The sequence below is a fragment of the Oryzias melastigma genome, linkage group LG1 (assembly GCF_002922805.2).
Source record: "Oryzias melastigma strain HK-1 linkage group LG1, ASM292280v2, whole genome shotgun sequence".
Taxonomy (NCBI): domain Eukaryota; kingdom Metazoa; phylum Chordata; class Actinopteri; order Beloniformes; family Adrianichthyidae; genus Oryzias; species Oryzias melastigma.
Window position 1 is genome coordinate 6,955,516 of NC_050512.1, and position 6,000 is coordinate 6,961,515.

Genomic DNA, 6,000 nt, shown 5'->3' on the forward strand with positions numbered 1-6,000 from the left:
TCAGTTCCTAGAGTCAGAACTAAACATGGAGAAGCTGCATTCAGCTTCTATGCTCCACAGATCTGGAATAGACTTCCAGAAAACATTAGATCTGCTGAAACACTCAGTGTATTTAAATCCAGGTTAAAGACTCACCTGTTCTCAGCTGCATTTGATTAATATGTATTCAAAAGTTTACGTCCGCACTTTTTATCTATGCTTGTTTTAAATTAAAGTATTTTTACTTTCTTTTAATTTTATTTTAATGATCACATTTTTACTATTTCTTTTGTTTCTTTTAATGTTTTATGTAAAGCACTTTGAATTGTCTCTGTACATGAAATGTGCTATACAAATAAACTTGCCTATGTGGTGTGGCAGAGAGTTTTACTCCGGACACCCTTACTCACACTACCCTGTATTTTATCCGGGTTGGGGACCGGCACAGGGGGATCCAGTCTTTGGTTCCTTTGTGACTACATAGTTAGGCAAAAGCTTTTGAAGTTATGTTTCAAATATGAAAGCATTGATCCCAAAACAAGCAATTGCCTTAGAAACTTCTTGCAGTTCAATCAAAGAAATTATTCACGAGTTGAAAATGAAGAAAGTTGTGACCTTTAGCGCTGCAACTGTATTTATTTTTTAGATTTGAATTCTTTCTGAAGGTAGAGGATGTTAGCATTAGCATTAGGGCCTACCCTTCATCCGGCTCACGTCTGAGTAAAGCCTTGGTAAACTGATAGAAAACTGACCAGTGTGTGAGGGGTCCTGAATGTGAGTCCTGCAGGAAGAGGTCTGCTCTGTGCAGGTTTCTGCTCAGAGTTCTCCTCTGTGGCTAACAGAAGGAGCAGCAAGGTCCCAGTCAGGAGCCTGAGGTCTGTTGTTAGCCGCCTCACATTGGAAGAAAGCGCAAACATCTGAATGGTTCTGGTGTTCCTCGTCCCCCCTGCATGTTAAACATGCTTCTGTCTGAATACGTGAGCGCTCAGAACCGGGAGGGTTAGCGCATGCTCTCCTGTTTGTTTCCTTCAGCTGACTGTGTGTTTCTGCCTCCATTTGCATTTAGAGTGGCTTGTTGAGATCTGATCACTGCAGCGTGTGTGTGCAGATGAATCTTAATGCCAGGTGTAGCATGACGCACGTCCAGCAGTCCACTCCTGATCACGCCACGTGGGATGCATTTTAATTCCCAGAGTAAACAGGCTTGAAGAAAGTAAACAAGAGTCTGCAGAGTGTGGGATATCAGGAGTCCGAAGAAGCAGCTCGATCAAAGTAAATCTCGTCGCTGGCTTTTAATCCTCAACAGCTTTGTGGGATTTGTTCATATGTGTCATTAAATTGTTTATGGTGAAACTTTTTTTTGCTTCAGTTCATTAATTTAATGTATTATTTTGTTTCTCAGGGACAGTTCACATTAAAAGCATCACTGCAATTAGCAAGAATTAGCCCAGCAACTACTGTCCTCAGGCACATGTTAAAATCGTCTAAAAAAGCTAAATAAAACAATTAATAATATCATTGAAAAGATATACGCTGAAGGCTGAATGAAATTAAAAAATATATTAAAAAATAACCAAGTTTAAGCTTATTGAGGTCCTGGGCCTAACAGACTCCAGATCCAGTCCCAGGGGAGCTCCAAACACCTCAACAACCTTTAAAAATGAGCAGGACAACTGAAGCAAAAGGGTTTTGTTATATCTGCCCATTTTTCCACCTGCTTACGACATTTTTGGAGAAAAAAAAATAAAGCTTCAATGAAATTGTTGATTTAAAGCCTCACCTATTGCCAACCACACACACTCTCCCTTCAAATCCAACCTTTGAGTTTCACACAAGGAAACGGCTCACAATCTCCCATCTAACTGATAAGTCACTAAGGAGGCAACTTCGAAGAGGAACAAACTAGAAAGATTAAACTCTTGGTAAGACAGAAAGTTTATTTATGTTTCAGATCATTTCTCAAAATAAATAGCATAACTTTTGAACCACACAGGCTTTTGGCTAGACTTATACTTAAGAAGAAAACGTATTTGAAGTCACTGATTCTGCAAGTTGTCTCACTTAAAAAGAGGAAAGATGTTCATCATCGTGGGTCCATCGTAGAATAAATTCGTCATGGATTCAAATCCAGCAGACAAAAACCTCCTTAAATCAGTAAGAACAATAAAGATGAAACATGACTGGATCTTCCTGCAACACAACGATCCCAAACGCATCACTCGAGCAACAACAGGGGCCATAAAAATATATTTTGTTTAAAAATATACAAGTTAGAAATAAGTGCAAGATAACATCGGGCCATTAATAACAATAAAATAAAATGATCTGGAGGGCCGGATCCGGCCCCCGGGCCTTGACTTTGACACATGTGGTGTGGAGTCAAAGGTCACCTGTCAAAATGAGTTTGATGGAGAGTATATTCTCTCTGTTGAATTGATCAGAAATTACCAGTGGCCATAAAAACATTAAATACATGTAAAAAAAATGTCCTTAACTAACTTAGACTTTGATCATAGAATTTAAATAATCCCAGGTCTGACTGACAAATGTCACTTTTGTTTTAGTCATTATATTTCTGTGATTAATTGAGTTTTCATGACGACTAAACTTGTAAATATTTAATTAGTCAATTAATTAACTCTAAATCCACTTATAGGGTACTAAACCATAAAAACTGTTTATTCTAGCTAATGTTTTGTTTGCTATCACTGATAACTGAAACACCAATCCAAACAATAATAATGATTAACATATATCTATTACTGTACTTAAAAAAAACACACACATTGTGAAAATGTCGTATTATTGATGCGTTCAGCATACTCGGATTGATTGTTATCACATTTTGCTATAAATGATTTGCTTGGAGGAGCTGATGAACTTCCTACTACGACAGAAATATGTTGGATTCTCACTGCAAACCAGCGGAAAACGTCCTCTGTTCTGCTGTTAAAGCCCAATAATCTGAATCATTCTTCTCCCTCTTCTAATCAACACACAGTGACAGTAATAGCAGTAATTTCCGTCCATTTGATATGAGTACAACACCCAGATGACCCCGATAACATCTGGAAGACAGAACTGCAGACAAAACAAGCATTTCCTCCCAACACAGACCAAACCATCCACTGTACTGCATGTGTCCTCAAACTAAGAGAACTATCATGATCCCACCCTCAACTGGTATTACTTTTGTCAGAGTGGCAAACTTTCATTTAAAGTAGTACCTTTAAATCTAATGAATAAAGTCATTGTATTTTAAAGATTTTATTTTCTTTTCATGTTCAGAAAATACTTGGGAAAAGATTCTGGAACATGTTAAAGAACATAACAAAACTGAATTTGTTATCTTTTACTGGATCTCTGGTCAGGTCCTCACTGGCCGGTACCACCTCAGGGGTATGAAGCCGAAATAATCTGTCAGAGGAAAAACGCACCGGCCTGGTGTGATCACTGTTTTGGGAAACAGCTTATTCAAAGCAATGTGGGGGCGGCTGCATTCTGCATTGCATAATAACAAATTTTCCTCAGGAGCGCATGGCGACAGATCCTTGGCAATGCGCGCTGGAAGCCGACTCTGCTCCTGAACAACACAGAAGTACAGACGCTCCACGGGAACGGCCGTCAAACCAGGTGGGTCCAGGCGAGTCAGAGGTTGTCTTTGAGGGAAAAGATGTGAAGGTGATTGATGAAGTCCCAGTACATTTGAAATAATAAAACGTTACTGTTTCAGAAGGAATAGCACAATGTGGGATTTGTTCGCAGATGACTGCCGTCACTCTGATTCTTCTGGCTCACTCTTAGACTGACATTCACAGCAGAAAGGCTCAGGTCAGAGAGGTTTGGGGGAAAAGGCTTCTCCACTTCTTCAAAACGTTCAAATCAACACCAGCTTTGTTGTGGGCTTCTTCTAACCCGCTGATAGTGACAAAGCTGGTCGCTCGGTGGACAGGAGTTGTGGGCACAGCGTAATGGAAAAGCAGAACGAAGCTCGGACAGCCGCCCCAGACAGCGACGGAGCTCGGGCTCCCCGAGGACAGGTGGGTTTCATGGGAATACATACACTTTTTCCATCAGCAAAATCAATGCAAGGAAAGTCATAATGCCAGATCAGACAGGCTTTGGGAATGCACCACCTCTTGATTCACACTCCTCAACCGCTGTGCTAATCGGGTCTTAAAAGCCTACTCAATGTTGCACCAGAATCTGAAGAATGTAGGCCAAAGTCGGTCCTGCCACACAACAACCCCAACAGTTCACTCCAGTCAACAAGGAAAATATCAAAGGTCCAGGTGCCGTTCATCAACACCTGGGAGAGGCGACTCTGCTTCACTGAAAACTCCAATTCAGACACTGATCCCAGGAGAGACAAGACTGCAGCTTTTGGTAACATTTAGATGGAAATGACTCCAAAGTCCCTAAAACACCCACAAAAAAACTGACTCCTGCATGACTTTGCTGACTAAGAAGAACTGGACTTGTTCACTAAAGATCAGAAGCAGCTGTTTCAAACATTTGCGGGATTAAAAATATAATAATCAGATGCTGCATGTCTATTCCTGATGGTCACTATTGAGAGAAATCCTGTGGAGTAACTTTATGAGGAGGGAACGCTGCCCTGCTAAAGGAAACAGAGATGTCAAGCTTGTCCTCAAAGTCTGTCCTCAAAAAAAGCTGCAATCATTTTCACCTAAATCAGACCGTGCAGGTCTGGACTCTGAGGTCCAGCTCCTAGATCCCGTCTTTTGTAATCTGAGTCCGGCAGTCCTGGAACCTGCTTGTGCCGTCAGGCTCATAATGCAACAAACTTGTACCTGACCAACTGCAACACCTGCAGATCATAGCCCCGCCCCCACAGGCCTTCCAGTTTTTAGCGATGTGACGGGTTGTAACTCAGTTTTGGCTCTTAAAGATGTTATTTCTGGGACATGCTCATAATTATAACTTTATGAAACAGATGAACACCAACAAAAAGCTTAAAATTTAGGAGGCAGCACCCATGAGGACGCATTCTTGGTGTAGTAGTAATTTACTTTATGTTCGCTCATTTAAAGTAAAGTGTTTTTTTTCTGGTTATTTGCTGATTGTTTTCAATCATTCCTGTTAAGACAATTAACAATCGCAGAAAACTTTCAGTATTTTGACCCTAAAATCAGAAAAGTTTGTTCCAAATAAAAAAAAAATCACCTGTTCTTTATTAATAGTGAATAAATTTAATGTATTTATGTTTAAGCTGTTTTTATACAAAGAAAGTACTATTTTATTTGGGTGTTGTTCTGTACTGAGGAATTCCTAATTCATTCTTCATCTGAGCAGAAAAGGCGCCATGTTCAGATAGAGAGAGGATGGATAGATCCACCACACTGAGAATCTTCCCATCTTCCTGTTGGTTCTGCTGCCATTACATCACTGACCCAGGTTCAGATGTAAATGTGAAAGCCACTTTAGGCTGGTTCGTAGTGACATATTTAGCAAAAGCCACATGAACATATGAAACACCTCATTCTAAGCACAGTGGTGGACGTGTTATGATTAGGGTTTGTCTAACATGCACATTACATAAGCTATTGTGTTTAGCCTCATGTATAAAAGCTTTAGGCCCAATCCAAAAATTTCCCTTCCCCTCCATTTGAAGGGGGAGTTTAAGTGTAAGTCGTGTTTGGGAAAAGTATTTTTTCCCTCCAAACGGAGGGATATAAAGTCCTTCCCCGCGAGTCTAAACCCTGTCGCGCTGAAAAGTGTTTTTCTTCACTTTGGTGCTCTCTTTGGACGTTAACATTAAATGTAACAAATGACTTTTTGTTGTAGCATGGCCATTTTAAAGTTAAAAAACTGCTGCTGCTCCACGACAAAAGTGACGCCTGAAATATAAGACACATTTTTTTCATAACCCTCCATTTGGAGGGATAAATGAAGGGGAAGGGAAGAATTCAGATTGGGCCTTATGGTCAAATGTAACCATATCCAGTCAGACAACTGAGCCTCAACTGAAACTGGGTCATGTGATCCGAAAATGTGTAA

At 40.3% G+C, this 6,000-nt stretch overlaps 1 protein-coding gene and 1 long non-coding RNA gene across 4 annotated transcripts in view; one reads left to right on the forward strand and one right to left on the reverse strand.

The window, feature by feature from the left end:
- Positions 1-6,000, reverse strand: part of cnnm2b (cyclin and CBS domain divalent metal cation transport mediator 2b) — a 57,662-nt gene that overhangs the window by 42,536 nt on the left and 9,126 nt on the right. The window lies entirely within an intron of this gene.
- Positions 3,510-6,000, forward strand: part of LOC118598675 — a 3,769-nt gene continuing 1,278 nt past the window's right edge. The window contains exons 1-3 of one of the 2 annotated variants that reach the window (XR_004947773.1): positions 3,510-3,612; positions 3,713-3,810; positions 3,905-4,019. This is a non-coding gene — a long non-coding RNA (uncharacterized LOC118598675). Of the gene's footprint in view, positions 3,613-3,712; positions 4,020-6,000 lie in introns of both variants that reach the window. The other variant, XR_004947775.1, reaches the window with a different exon arrangement.